The 16,877-nt window shown below is 34.9% G+C and overlaps 1 protein-coding gene across 1 annotated transcript in view; it reads right to left on the bottom strand.

Moving 5' to 3' along the window:
- Positions 1–16,674, bottom strand: part of GTDC1 (glycosyltransferase like domain containing 1) — a 261,970-nt gene extending 245,296 nt beyond the window's left edge. Inside the window, 3 exon segments of the mRNA XM_069472992.1 lie at positions 1,856–1,920; positions 2,899–3,042; positions 16,645–16,674. The gene's annotated coding sequence lies outside the window, so the exon portion shown is untranslated.
- Positions 16,675–16,877: the final 203 nt, after the last annotated feature.

Raw genomic sequence — 16,877 nt, 5'->3', positions numbered from 1 at the left:
CAGTAATAAAACTAATAAACATGTTCAAAGCAATGCCTACTTAAATTGCATATCAAAGCAAAAAAAGGCTTATTCTTGATGTCCAAATCTTCCAATGAGAATGGGAATTTGCGAGGTGAGAAATATACTTCACTTATAGGCAAAAAACCATGTTCCTCAAGTGGAAAAGGCATGAACCCTAGGATCAAGGAGATGTAAGTCCATACCTCAGCTCTGTCACTTCCTAGCCATATGACCTTGGTCAAGTTATCTAACTTTGTAGGATTCAGTCTCATCTTCTCCAAAATGGAGACATTACTAACCTCAGAACTGTGTTGTAAAGATAAAATTAGATAATGCATGTGAAGCACAGTAGCTTATGAACAGTAATAAGCCCCTCCTATTATTGGTATAAATGAATCTATTTAAGGAGAAAGGATATCTTCAAATCTTCCAGCATTTTAAATCCAGTAATTTTCAATCATGGCCCCCTATCCACCAGAGATAGGTGGGAAAGGTAGATGGATATACAGGATATACACATGCATATGAAATACAGTAGGTGTTACTCATTCCTCATCAGCAGCTTGCATTTTAAATATGAATTTGAGAGCCCAGTAGTTTTTCTGGGTAAAAGGTAAACTCGGAGACTGAGCTCAATCTTTTAAGGGCCGCTAGAGACTTCTGTTCTCAAATGCAGTGTTCGGTGAGTTAACAAACACTCTCCAAATTCAGCAAAGTCATAGCCATGAATACTTCAAATGATTGAAACGTCTAGAAAGTAATTGAGCGAACAATAAAAGGCAATTTTGAAAATTATATCAAAGGTTTCAAGAAAGAATACAAGCAGTTTTAACATTAACTTGCTTACTAGATCACATCAGAGATATCTACTATCTTGCTTTATTTCCTCTGACCTACTCACGCTCAAGTGTATATGCCCTGTATATACTTAAAAGGTCTCTAAAAGGTTCTTGTAGGCTGGGTGCGATGGCTCACACCTATAATCCTAGCACTTTGGGAGGCTGAGGCAGGAGGATTGCTTTAGGCCAGGAGTTTGAGAACAGTCTGAGCATGATATCAAGACTCTGTCCCTACATGAAATAGAACAATTAGCAGGCGTAGTGGTAAGGCCCTCTAGTCCTAGCTACTTGGAAGGCTGAGGCAGGAGGATCACTTGAACCCTGGAGTTTGAGGTTGTAGTAAGTTATGATAAAGTCACTGCACTCTAGTCTGGACAACAGAGTGAGACTCTATCTCCAAAAAAATAAACCAAAAAAAGGGCTCTTATAAAAATGATATATTTCCCCAAGGAATCAACTGTGACATAAACCACTCTAAAGAATATTTCACTCATCAAACTTCAAAGAAAGCAACATCAATATTAGAAAAAAAAATTGCTTGTTGATTCTTCATTACTCTGCCCTTTTGCATGATTAATCTAAAGTATGTATCATGTCATATATTTTACAGATGTTTCTTATGGGTCTGAATCATGAGTTATCTGCAAACCATCAGCCACTGTGGAGGCAGTGTATGTAGGTGCTGCCATAGATTCCAGACACTCAGCAAGCAGAACTGAACACCAAGCACGTGGGAGGTTGAAAAATAGAAAAGGGGAAAAAAAGATTACAGCTATAGTAGATTTCCACCCCTTTAATAGCTCTGTAAGAAGAGTGAAATGTACAGGTTTGAACTAGCGTTTACTTGAGCATTTTTCTGGTGGCCAATGGGTGTGTCTGCATTTTGGGTATTTTTCTAGGGAGAGTAACTATGTCCTACCATCTCTGAAAACTATACTTAGTGGCTTTGATTCATGGAAATTTGTTCTGCCTGTTTTGTGGAGACAGACATATCCTGGCAGTTCCCCACTTACTTCTATTACAACTTTTATGGCAAGAAGAAAATGTTATCTTCCCTGTAGTCTTCTTGAAGCACGACCTGGAAGAAAGATGATTCCCATTAGATGTAAGCAAAAGGAGGGAAGCTGATTTTTAAATATAAGATTCAAACCAAATGTCATTACAGCACATTAAAGAATGGTTCAAATACTCTCTCTGTGCTTGAGTTTTGTTTTAGAAAACACTGCTTGAAACAAATAAGCATGAGGTTGAAAAAAAAAAAATCCACTTTGCTGTTATGATGGAATTTGCTAAAATATAAAGGGAGTACACTATTTGCCCATTTTAGCAACAGTCAGAGAAAACTGCAGATGCTCACCCTGGTCAGATGCTCACAATCACAGAGAGTGAATACAGACTTTTTTTTTTTTTTTTTTTTTTTGAGACAGAGTCTCACTCTGTTGCTCAGGCTAGAGTGCTGTGGCGTCAGCCTAACTCACAGCAACCTCAAACTCCTGGGCTCAAGTGATCCTCCTGTCTCAGCCCCCCGACATTTTTGGACCACTAGCAATGGTTAGTAAGGAATGAGTGCTTAGAAGCAGCAATAACAGGGCCTCAACATTTGCTAATTCCAAAGCTAGGACAGGGTCTCCTTTAGGGCAGAAGGCTGTGGTCAGGTGTCTGCCAAAAGATGGCAAAGAGCCAAATGTCTTATGTAGGTGCCTGAGTTTATGAATCTGTTAAAGCATCGTCATAAGTACCACTAGAGAACTTAAACTCTCAAACATTTAAACTGAGTAAGTGTATCAGAATTAGGGGTGTGGCATTTTTAAAGGAAGAAACAACTAAAAAACTTATATTGGGGAATAATACCAAAGAGGAAAGCCCATGTTCTTTCTGAATGACACTCAAAATGATACTATATGACATTAAGAGCAGGCTGGGCACAGTGGCTCATACCTTTAATCCCAACACTTTGGGAGACTGAGATGAGAGGATCACTTGAGGCCAGGAGTTTGAGACCAACCTGGGCAACATAGGAAGACCCTGTCTCTACAAAAATTTTTTTAAAAATTACCTGGGTGTGGTGGCACGTGCCTGTAGTCCCAGCTACTCAGGAGGCTGAGGCAGGTGAATCACTGGAGCCCAGGAGTTCCAGACTGCAGTGAGCTAGGCCTGTGCCATTCCACTCCAGCCTGGATAACAGAGCGAGACCCTGTCTCTTAAAAAGAAAGAAAAGAAAAAGAGTAAAGGGCCATTTCATTCTTGCTCCTTAAAAGAGCATATAAAGTATTCAGATCAATCTTTATCAATTTTAAGTTTTTCTGATTAAACAAGTAAGCTTCAGTTAAAGAAAAACTCCCTTCTTCAGCACCTTTCATTCCCCAGTGACACCAGATAAATGAGAATCTACTATGGTATTAAAGCTTTATGAAAGTTTAACTCATTATCAATACTATGATTTAATGGTACATGGTTAAATGTTAAACATTAAATTTGGCAACATAAAATGAGTCAAAGTGATAGCTGTGACATAGAAATTTTATACCATTTCAAATTCTATTTAAGATCACCAGAGGTCAAAATGATCTATTTAAGAATTATCTGCCTTTCCAAAAATTTATATTTGTAATTGAAAGAGGCTACAAAGTGAAAAATCACAACAGTATTTCATACAAACATTTTGACCAAAATGAGAAAATGCTACTAGCGTCATCTCAATTAAAAACTAATAATGCATTAATAAAATCACAGAGAACAAAAGTAGCCTGAAACCAATGCTGTGAATATTTTTAAATTTTTATTAAAACTTATTGCCATTGTACCTGCATTTATTTTAGGCTTGACCCAATTTCTTTATTCCCTGAGCCATGATCGTTTTCAAGGTGAACTACATTTTTGTCTACCTCCTCTAGCAGTTACAACTGCTGTGTGGTAGTTGAAATTTTTCTTAATTGTAAAGATATAAAAACTTTGTAATATGTCATTGATTTACTGAAAAAGATGTGCTAAGTTTAAATACACCATGTCAATTTAAAAAAAAAATAAACTTAGTCACACTAGAAACCCATGATTACCCCTCCATATATGATGTCAACCCAGGTACCTGCAATATTCAAATAATTTTCCAGCCAAACACCCAGTAATAATTTTAAATCAGAGGAATTGTTGTATTAATATATTCCACAGACACCTTACTGTTATTAGTTGTAGGAAGGTATAGTTTCAGTGATGATGCTTGTAACGGTTTTAATCCCACACACATGAGAAATTGATTCCACAGGCTAATCCACACATGCCTTGATGCCTTAAAACTTCAATCAATTGTTGAAAATATATTTTCTAATTACCAAAATACAACATATGCAAACTTAAGCTTGTTAAAGCAAAAAACAGTAAGCTTCAACAGTAAATGGCTTAAGCTGGAGAAAGTAAAATTTTGAGAATTTCTCAGTAGGTCACCAGAAGTTTACCTGGTATTTTCTTACTGACCCTTTCTCCCCGTTCCCTTCAGCACCTCCACCCACTAACACACCCAGGTTCTATTTAAAAAGCAACCAATAACCCAGCAGAGTAAAATAGGGCAGTACTGAGAAAAGTTAGTATTACCTTCCAGCCCACTCACTTATTTTAATGATTCATCATGGAAACCCCAGTTGTTAAAATATACCTGAAATCTCATTAAATAGTAAAAAATAAGCATGAAAAGGTCTCTGCTTTGAAACTTGTCCCCAGTGATTCCCCTAACAGAACCTAATAAAGGTGAGTATGAAGTAAAAATACATTTTGCCAAAAAATCTCCTCAAAGTAATGCACTACAGTCAACTATCATATGATTAAAAAAAAAAAAAGGAGACAAAAAGAAATAGATTCTACTGAAAGTTATTTTTTTTTAATTCTTCTGTAAAAAATCAGGCATAGCAAATTCATCCTAACCCCTGAAACCTGAAGGTAATCTCTAAAGACTGAAATATAACCTGGCATCAAATGCAGATCCTAAAACTCTCTGCATTGACAATATTCTACATAAAATTAAAGAAAATGTGGCTCATAGTAAGTAAGGAATGAATCTGTTTCCTGAGGATTAGTTTGAACTGCAGATAACACCTGATGAAAATTGACCATTAATTATTCCATTATGTGGTTATGGGACATACAACCTAACATTTATGACAACTTGTATACTACCATATGTACTTAAATAGCAACATTTTTAAAAAATCTTAGGTTCAAATTGAAAAAAATGTACTAATCTATATTTTATACACCTCACAATGCTATAGATGTTCTAATTTCTTCAACTGTGACTTTTGTTTCCTGTTGTGGTGACTGAGAGCTGAGGATTCTTGCATCAAAACCAAGATTTCATAAGAAAACTTAGGTGCCATACTGTCTGTGAGGCAATTCAAAGCTATTTTCAAATATGCTTTTCCAATTATATTAGTTGCAATGATTTTTTAAGTACATGTTCTCTGCAAAGCTACACTCTTATATGTATATGTGACTGTTTAATTTTCCTTGACAAATACTTTCATTCTTTCTTGGTTTGGAATTTAACATTCTGCTTAATAATATCAGTCACTTTTTCTAGGACTTGAATTCATACAAAGTCTTGGTTATAACTCTCAAGCATCAAATGCAAATTCGACAAATATTAACAGTTACCGAGTACTTACCATGTACCAGGCACTATGACATCATTCACTTATTTTGAAATATGCATAATTTTCACAACTAGATGTGTATAGATTAAAAATTCCTTAATTTACATTTTTGTGAAGTTATGCTCCACATTATATAGCAAAATTATAAGATGTTTTGTGTGTCTGATAAGTTTAGTGGTTTAATTTCATTGACAAATAAAATACCAATCCACTTTCAGTTTTCACTGCTATTAATTTCATGAATAACTTCAAACTATAAATGTAGCAACAAATTATTTTCTACTGAATACTAAAAATATTTTTTAATTTGCTGACTTTTTTTAATGTGGTAGCATATTTATGAGTCAATAGAAAGTTGTACACCAGAAAATCATCTCATCACTCATGTAAACTACCGCATTTCCCTTTTAACTGGGTCTCCGTGCTACCATACAATCTTGCACCCACCACACTATTCTCCATAAAATAATCACAGAAAATCTTTCCAAAATGGAAATCCAGTCATCAAGTAACTTGCTCAAAAACTTCAATCGCCTAAGGATAAAAGCCGAGGCCCTACACGTGGCAGTCAAGACTCACTTCTGGGCCTTCTTCTTTCTCTTCACTACAGCCACATGTGGCCTTGTTCCACTTCAATCCCTCTTCCCTTCTGCACTGTGGCAATACCAAGAACCCCCACTCACACAGCTGTTTTAGTCTCCTGTGACTTCACATCTTTATATCTCTTCCATCAGCCTTCTCTTCATTCACCTGATGAACTTTTGTTAAAATATCTGCTCATGAATCACCATTTCTATGAAGTCTTTCCCTGAACTTCTCTTAAACATGACTTCCTTTCTGCTCTGTACAGTATCTTTATGATACTTGTTTTACTTTATTCCCATGTCCTGCTTCTCTCTGGAGCTATGAAAATCTGGAGGACAGGGATTATGCCATTATTTTCCTGAGGGTTATCTCAGGATTTGGCATATGGTGGATGTCACTAGGTTTTTGTGGAGCTGAACTGAAAATCAGGGGGACACAGGAAGTTGCTTTCTTCTGCCTTTAAAGTAACATGGCTTTCACCTAGCACAGGTTCTGAGCAAACAAGTGTCAGGCAGCACTGTGCTTGCTGCTAATGATTTTCCATTATTCCTGAAGTCTAAACTAAATCAAGCAGCAAGTATATCTGAACAAATTTTATTATGTTCTCTCTCAAATATTTAATATTTTTTATTGTTCACAGAAATCAGAATATATGGGAAAAATAAATATCTTTTTTGGGTAGATATGTGTTTATTTTAACCTCCTGATACAATACAAGTAACAATAACTGAAGAAATGAGAGAAATAGCATAAGCAATTGAATACTAGGCCAAAGCAAGTTTTGTGGCCTAAGAGAAGATCTGTGAGATCTGTGAATTTTGAAAATCACCTGCAGTTTTTTAAGCCGTTTGATCTATTATCCTAGTTTAATGGAGGAGTGGAAGTAAGATGAGAAGCCAATTCCCTCACCATCAATCTGGAGAGCCCATTCCACATTTACTAATTAGGCTTTTATTTAATGGAGAAGAAAAAAGGCATTTTTAAATACTTTCTGCCAACAATTATTCATTTTTTAAAAGTTTGACAAGATGAATAACGTATTTGCTTTCTCAACATGGCATTTCTCCAAGCCTTGCACCTTCTTGAAATGGGCTGTAAACCAACTCAGTGGGAGAAAATTGCGCCATCTGACCCATTCAGATATGACTGCCCAAGGAGAGAAGTCAAGGTGTGTCACAGGATCATAGGTGGAAGAAATACTGACAACTTTGCTCAACCACTTTTCTTTTACAGAAGAAGATAAAGAATATCAGCAGAGTAAGTGACAGCACACGGACTCATCCCATTATACTTCACAGCAAGCACATGATACGACATGAGTATTAAAAAAGATGCCTCCATTTTCTAGTCTTTGGAGTTTTAGGATTAAATATAAATGTTTTGTAATTATTCATATATAAATAATGTAAGTTGTGATATATGTTTTACATGCAAGTAGAATATAAATGTCACTATAAAATAAGAAATATATTAATCACATGTAATATTTAATAATGCCTCCTAATAGCTTGTAAATCCAAGACAACAGTGGTGTAAGTCACATAAAACTGAATATCATATACTTAAGATAGTAAAATACTCAAATTTTTGTTCTAATGTCTTGTGATCCCTCCCAGAGTCCTACGTAATCATCACTCCTCTGAAGCCACAACCCTTATCCTTCACTCCCCAGCTCTGGACAGACACTTTTTTTTATAGAATAATAGGTGTTAAGGACTAGAACTGTGGTAAAAAAAATAATATCCAAGATTCATATGTCAAGCAAGGTTTAGAGCAGGAGGTGTTATGTTCAGTCGAGCTCATAATTTACTACTGTCACCATCAAACGAAGTCCAGGTCCTCTTAACAAAACAATCTGTAGGACTTCTTTGTGATTACCATCACATGCAGGGTATATTTTTATCAGTGATTATTTTTAATGTCTATATCCCCCACTGGATATTAAATTCCACAGGGACACTGCCAAGGTCCACTTGCTTACCACTGTATCCTCAGCACTCATCAAACAGAAAGTGTTCAATAGATGTGTTGAGTCAATGAATCATAAAACCCTTTAACAATGGCTTTGACAACTGCTTCCTAATTCATCTAAAACCTTTATTATCATACACTACAAATAATCACTTCTTACCGTCACTAACTGCTATTTTTTCTCATAGATAGAACTTGATACACAGATTCTATCACCAATAAATACAACAGGTGGCTTCTAACTCTATTCAAAATGCCACAACTCAGTCTAAGAAAGAAAAATTCTGCCAAAAGCCCTTATGAGGGGTTTAGAAACTACATTCCATGCCATAGGAAATCATCTTCCCCAACCTGGCTAGACTCTACAAGAACATTCGACCCAAAGATAATCAAGTACCTTAATCATTAAGACTGGCATTTGTTTATTGGACAGAAGCATTGTCTTGCTACCCTACATTGCCTTCTATGCCAAAATTTAATTCAGACTCAGTTTATGAAGGGTAATTATAAATATACACACCAAATGAGTTTAAAATAAGATGACTAACAGATTCTTAACTATACTGGTGCTAGTGAGTCTCACTCAAACATCTTTTAAGAACTTAATCCATATTAACTAAATAAAAAGTTGTGGAGAAGTTTCTCTCTCCAAGTAGGAGGCACATATCACATTTTCAGTTAATTTTAAAACAGAAATAGCAGTGTTACTCTAACACACAAACATTCTCAACGTCCTATTTGAAGTATAGCAACCCAAGCAAACATGGGTGGCATTCCCTTGATGAGTTGAAATAAATGCCACCTAGTATAAAGTTCTGGATTTACTCACTTCCAATGAGAAATGAAAAGGACATGATCTCACAACTCAATCTGATGTATCAGTAGGGAAAGTAACTCAAAAAAAAAAAAAAAAAAAAAAAGCAAAATCCTAGCAGCTCAGGAGGCAAAAGAATATCAAGTAAACACTTAGAAAAAGAAAGAGAAATTTCCATAGGGGACTAATGGGCTAGAAATAGGTATCCCTAAATGTACCAACCTTAAACATATTTAAAACATGAAAACATATTTAATGTTTTCAATATTCATTTTATATCAGTGAAAATCACCCTATAGTAACAGATTTTTTAAATGGTGTTAAGAAGTATGAGGTGATGCCAGTATTAGAACCTGTCCTTCAACATCCGAATCAATAAACCATGTTTTAACACTGTATCAATGAAAATATTTAGTGATACTTCTCTCATCTCCAAAGTTCTACATGAATATAGAAATTTATTAGAAGTAGAATTAGTTAAAAGTATATTGTCTTCTATTTATTTATTGTAGCAGCTCTTTTTCCAGTCACCATATAGTTTTCAATAATCTTACGATTTGCCAATAGTCTAAGACATGTGCTGATAGTTTAAGAAGGCAACACCAGAAAAACCAGATAGAGTCTAAAGATCTTAAGTGCTAAATTTAAAAAAGCTCAGAAACCGGTTTAGACCAGGGCTGAGTAAATCTGGGACTAATAGATGTGGTAATGAGAGCTGTATCACTATTTTTAAATATCACAAGAGGCATATTATTAGCTACCCACTATTATAAGAGAAAGAGTCAGTCTGTTAATAATAGACTGAGATTTTTAAGTCTTGAGGATGTCTAGGGCTGAAACTGTTGAATAAAGAAAAGGTATACACAAACAACTGTGTATAATTTCTAGAAGGTCCACTATTCTCCAAAGTTTCTGCAGAGGAAGCACAGGCTTTCCCGTATCATCTGACATGGATTTTCACTGAATAAAAGTAGCAATGGCTCAAAGTTTCCTGATTGCAACAAACATTATGACTTTTATCTGTTTAGTGGCCTTGTCTGTCACTATTATCTCTTTATCAACTGGTTTTTCAAGGAGACATTCCAATGATATAAATATTTTGTCTAATGAAGCAGAGACCCTACAACACTGCAAACTACCCGAAGCTGCACTCTGCATGCTGATCATCTCTTAAAAAAGTAATTTCACACTTTGCGAACAGTGTGTTCAAATAGAGTAAAGTTGCTTAGGAGTTAATTAATTCCCCCTTGCATCTCTATTCAGCGTATATATGCACCATATCTGAGACCATAAGTCTCTCTACTGGATTAATTAGCATTCGCAGTTAACAAACAGCCTGAATCATTTTAGACAGAATTTATGATTTAAACTAATAAAACTAAGTACATATTATAATATCCTATATTTTCCATAATAGTTGCTCAATTCATCTTAATAAAATTGAAGTACTCTATTATCCTCTACTCATTCTTCTTGCTAAATGTACCTACCTTGTTTCCAAACTTTACTTGCAGGGGTTAAATTTAAAATATCAGATAAATAACTTCACATTTTTCAAAGTAAATGCCTTCCAGAGTACAATGTGTTACCTCTCCCAGGAGTACTTGTATGTTACAAGAAGGCAACAGGTGATGGCCAAATTTCAACCATCTGCAGAGTAGATGCAAAGAATAGATTGTGAATTAAAAGGACCTTTGTCAAGTCTTGAAAATGTAGACTAAAGGTTGCTACCTATACCACTAATGCATACAGTTAGCTTTGCTTTGAAGTATTAAAATGTTCTATTGCATTTAATCATAATACAAAAAGTTTGAAAACTACGTATATCTTTTGATTCAGCAATACCACTTCCAAAGATTAACCCTAGAAGCTATTAAGAATCTTTATTGAAGTTTGCCATCAAAATATCCAACCAAAAGGGATCTCTTATGATTAAATTATTAATGATCAAAAATCATGTTGAATATTTATTGGCAAGGGAAAATGTTTATGCTACTATTACATGATTGCGTGAAATGAATATATAAAAATATATGATGAAATGAATTTGTAAATACGAGAGAAATAGCATATGCACACAGACATAAATAATCATTTGCAGTAGAATCATGAGTGATTTTGTTTTCCTCTTTGTACTTCATTTTACTCTTCAAGTTATCTTCACTGAATATGTTTCAACTTCAATTAAAATAAACTATAACTTTTTTCTTAACTTCAGGGAAGGAGACCAAATTGTTTGAAATAACAAACTAGTTCTCAATTATTGAAAGCTTCCTCCCCTCCAGGAGCTTGCAAGTGGTTTTCAAATCATTCTAACTACTATTGCTATAAAGAAACATTTAAAAAACTAATCAGCAAAGGTTAAAACTAATGGCTCTATAGTGATTCACAAACACCAGAATTTGGTTTTGCAAATACTGCTTGTCTAATGCATGAAATAAAAGTAATTCTTAATTAATTTAAAAATATACTTGCATTATTAAATAATTGTACACAGATCAAGATCTTTATTTATACATAAGTAGTTTTAAGCTGTACCTTGACAGAGAATGTTAGAAACTAAAATACTGTTTTGGTAGTTATAGTTTTGAATAGGAACACAAGGAAGTATAGAGCAAACTCAAAGTTTTAAAGTTCAAGTAAAATGTCAAAATTAATTTGTGCTTTAAGTAATTAGGTATGGGTCTTGAAATAAGGGGAAATATTTAATTAAAGTGAGTAAAATTGAAAAGAACTTCTAGTTTCACACTTAATTGCTGAAGTTTCTTATATTAAGAAAGCTGGAAAATGTTATTGCATAATCATCCACATGTGTTACACATGTTAACAAAAAAGAAAGGGACAGATTGGATATTGAACTAATAGAGACAGAGACTTGCAATTTTAAAAGACCTCTCATAACTGCCCAGATTTTTCCTATATTTATATACATGCAATATGGGGATGGATACTCGATAAATATTAACCAATGGCAACTCAGTAGAGAAATATTTTTAAATGGAACCTCCAACTCTAATAATTTTTGCAATCTAAACAACATGTTTCATTTTCAAGTGATAAGAAATAACTCTGTTCCTTGAATTGTTTTCCAAAGCAGCCGTTTTATCATAATTCATTTTTAAAACCATCTATTCTAAAAAACTTAACTTACAAATCTAGCAAGGAAACAATCTACCACTAAAAGTATATAGATAATTAAGAAGTAATCTCCAGAAAACCCAAAAATGCTAATAAAAATATGAAATCTATAGATGCAAAAATTAGAGGCAACTATTTCATCTATTTAAAGGGGCACTAAGAATACACCTATCAATGTATAACTTCCCATATTTTCAAATAAGCACTAACTTGATATGGAAAAGAAATCCTAACCTTAGGAAAGTGCCATGTGGCATTTTTAAACTTTATTACCCCTTTGTTGACTCCTTGTCCCAGAGCAGATCACCTCCAACATTAGTACTCTGACCTTCTAGAAAACTGACAGATAAAGTTTATAGTGAGAAAAAATGAGCTTTTATGGGTTTCCAAAAGGGAATTCTTACAACACTAAAAGCCATATAATAATATTGATTTGATAACCAACTTTTTTACTACCAAATTATAGACTTAAGATTTCTGGAAAAATATCCAAGCAAATTTGCCATAACGTATAATAAAAAATAGTCCTGAGCTCATGACAAACAGTCTAGAATCTCTTTGCAATCTTTAAATATACATAGAAAATGACTTTTTAAAACAGGTCTTCTTTAAAGTATTCAGTATCCCAAAATTTCCCTTTTACATTGGGACTGACTGACCCTCGTCCTCACACATTTGTCAAAAATCAATTCAGCTACAACTTGCACCTTTCTAAGCAAATAACTTCCATGCCTGTTTCTAGTTTCCTTCCAACCTAAGGGCAACTGTACAATATACAGAAACAAGGATTATTTTCTTGTAAAACCATCTTCAAAAATCAATTAGAATATTCAAAATATTCCATTCCCACAAATGAAAATAAGTTGCTTACTGAAATGACAGTCTTCCATTTCATTGCCTTAAAAATTAAGCTGGCATGGATAATAAAAGTGTTTTCTGACTGGATATGCTTAGCATTCAAATATTTTTAAAACAAATACTAATCCATAATTAGATTTCACAGGCACAATCTATAGAAAATAGAATTTGCTTTTATTTTCTGAGAGCAATATTAATGATTTGATATCATGAAAGTTATAACAAGACTATGCAGCTTGCAGAAACTTACAAACAAACCTGCCTTAAATGTTTCTTATCGTTGCAGCCTGATCTTTACCAACCATTCACTCAGCAAATACTTATTCTGCCTACTTTGTGCCTGCCCATCAATGTTCCAGGTGCTTGGAGAAAAATTAGGCAACAAAGCAAATGATACTCTTATCACAAGCCATTTCTGTCTAATTAGAGTAAAAAGACAAACATCAGGTAAATGCGTGTCAGATGGAGGCACTCGTAGGGGAAAACAACACAAAGTAATGGAGGATAGGGGCTACTGAGGGCTGGAGTGAGGAGGGTATCTTACACAGGGTTGTCAGAGAACACTTTGCTGATGATGAGATGACATCTAAGCAGAAACCAGAGGGGGTGGGGGTGGGCCCACATAGATCTGGATCTACAGCCGTCCAAGCGGCAGACACAAAAAGACCCTAAGATGGAATGGGCATGGACAGAGAGTAGAAAGGTCTGGGCAACAACAAAGCATAAACAAACTTGCTTCATTCAATAAGCATTTATTGAATGATTACATTCTAAAAATGACACCAAGTGTTTTGTGATATTAAGATGATCCAAATATAGTCTCTGGCCTCAGGGCTGGATATAATTACAATACAGAGTGATAAATGTTGTGAAACATTTGAGCTGGGTCTCAAAGAAGACCAATAGCAAGTTCTACTTCAAGAAGATGAACCAAGAACCCAGAAAATACAGAGAGCTGAGGAAATGTGGCAGATACTTTTGGCCCACGCAACAACTATTCAAATTCTCCTCTTGCTTCCTCCTAGAATTCAGGCTAAAATACTTGATCCCCCAGGTGCAGGGAAAGGAGGCATATTCCACAGCCTACCAAAATGCTGTAGGTGCAAGGAAGCCTCAAAATTGGAAAGCGTCCTCTACTGGGAGCCAGGACACTACTGCACACCTCTAAGCAAATCAACAGGCCACAGGGCGTTTATCTGACCCACCCAGGCCTCTGTAATCAGGCCGTCCTTCCAAGACCTTCTGCCTTCAGCCTCCCTCATCTTCTTCAACCTACCTGTGGGTACATTTAATCTGTCTTCAGTTCTTCCTCTGAACCTTATAGATATCTCAATGTTAGTTACCTACTCAAAAACCTACAATTTTTCCATGGAATACAGAGAAAATTAAACAAGAAACAAGACCCCTTACAATTTGGTTCCAAGCTCCTTTCTAGCCTCAATACCTGTCACTCCCACAGACATACCATTACCCTAAACGCAACAGACTCCTTGCCATTTGTTCAAACATTCCATACACCTTCCCACCTGCAAGCACTGCTCCTGCTGTTTCTTCTTCCTGAATCCTTTTGCTTTCACGACCTATCAAATTCCTACATATAGTTCAAGACCCCATTCAAACTTCATCTCATCCATGAAGCCTCCATCACTCACCTGTATTCACCCAGTCAGAAGTAATTACGCTTTCCTCCGTAGTACCCTAAACCTTGCTTTTACCCCAGTTAGAGTAGTTACCACAACCCCTCCTATACCACAGTTGTACAGTATACATGCGTGTCTGACCAACCAGATTTCAATTCCTTGAAGCAAAGTTTATGTAAAATTCATATTTGTATCTACTCATAACCCAGCAAAGTGCCTTGTACACAACAGGTATTAAATTAATGTATTCTGAATTCTCATCAATAAGCTACAATTAAGTCCTCCCTTTATAAGAGAAAAAACAGAGGTATTCCTAAATTGAAAATTATAGCATCATCAAAAAATGAATTTTTCAGGCATTACTAAGGTATTCAGCTATTCAAATAAATCCTAAATCATTGTAGATATCATTGAATAGGAAGATAAAGACAGCAAAACAAAGTATGAGTGCTTACTGGGCTACATAAAATAAAATTAAAGAGACATGGGGAAATGCAAAGCATAAACCTACCCACATTAGGAAGCGTTACCAAGGGATACTAAAACAACTCATTTAACAAATATTTACTAAGTGACTACTATGAACAAGATACTATACTGATCATCAAGAATGCACAGGTGAAAAGAATGAGAAAGGGCTGAAATTTTACATGAAATATTTTTAAGTACAAAGTATTGGCCTTTATTACTTCCAAAAGTATGACTAAAAGATCTGCTTAAGGGTCAAACATGACTACCAATACCCAATTCCAAGTTCAAATCTAGGAAACTATCTTGCTTATATTGTGATTATGTAGGAACTCTTCTCCCAGGACTGCTTTTTGAATGTTAAAAGGGCTTCTTTTATTATTAGTGACTATAAACTGCTCAGATAGAAAATTTGAGTTCCAGATACTTGAATACATTTCCTGCTTTGAAATAAGTTCTATCCATGCACAGGTTGTTTTAGTAATTAAGGTACTAACAGCCCTGCCATCATGAATGAAAAGGGTGGAATTTATTTAAATGATGTTATATAGGGGATGTCCTATGGGAGATAGTGGATAGTTGTTCACTTTGTCCTCTGAGGTCAAAATAACAGAAACTGAATGGAAATACGACAAAGACAATTTAAGTTAGACATCAGGGGAGTTGTAAGGCACTGATTCACACTACCAAGTTATACTCTGAGCCATTTCTTCTGCAGATTTTGAATGAAGCAGCCTGCTTTCTTCTAAGATAGTAGAGGGCAAAACAAGCAGATGTAAAGATGACCTCTTAACGTTTCTTTTCGACATGAAATTCTATTGTACATAATCATTTGCATGTGTATTGAAAAATATGAAGCTGCTACTCTAGGAATTAAAAAATATATATATATATATATATACACACACACACACACACACACACACACAAACACACACACACACACACACACACCTAAAGTACCATCTAGGATATAATCTGATTTACTATGCCCTTAGCCATACGAGGATTCCAAGGATCTCATAATTCCTTCTTGTAAATCAGTATCAATAATATAAATTATCAAATGACTTGTTTGACTTATGAATAAATAAATTCAAATTGCCTGTTTTTTTCAAAAACTGAGATCTTGGTATATGAGTGCCACAAAATATCTTTGTTCCCACAATAGTCTATGCATAGAGTTAAAAAGAAATCTTATTTACTCATAGAATAACTTTCTCCCAACAAACAGTGGTACTAAACCATTTTGAGGATTTTCCTATAACCCTTGTAACTGAATATCTTTTATTGAAAACAAATTTAACATTATTACATTAATGTTCCCTAAGCAATAACAATTCTATAAAATTTAGTCCACAATCCCTTGCAAATTAAAAATATTACTGTACTCTTTAAATGTATAAATTATTTATAATAATAAACATATTTCTTAATGTTCATTCATTCAAGAAGTGATTATTGAGGGTACACATCTAGGCACTGTGCTAAGTATTAATGACACCAAGATGACCCAAGTACAGTTCCCGTCCTCAGACATAGAAACACATCCTTGCAATACCAACACAAACTCACTGGGTGTTCAAAAGAGAACCAACAGCCAAGTTACTATATAAACCAAGTACCAAGAGAGTTCAAAGATCCAAACAACTATTAATAACTGTACAAAGAAATTGAGGAAGTACAGCAGATTACTTTAGGATGGCTCACTCGACACTTACTCCGATTCCCATCTTCCGTGGTTTCCTCCAAAATAGAGGCTGAAAAGCTCAAATACTTTGTACTGCATTCTAGAGGTAGTTATGTTACACACTTTTGGCCAATGAAGTAGGTGGAAGTCCCTGTGAGCAGGCATCCCTTTCTAAAGAAAACCAGAAAGTACCAATGAGAAGAAAGCTTCTGAGCTCTCCCTTTGTTT

Source organism: Eulemur rufifrons, chromosome 1 (genome assembly GCF_041146395.1).
Source record: "Eulemur rufifrons isolate Redbay chromosome 1, OSU_ERuf_1, whole genome shotgun sequence".
Lineage (NCBI taxonomy): Eukaryota > Metazoa > Chordata > Mammalia > Primates > Lemuridae > Eulemur > Eulemur rufifrons.
The sequence above is the reverse complement of the archived record's forward strand: the minus strand, read 5'-3'. Positions and strand labels throughout refer to the sequence as shown.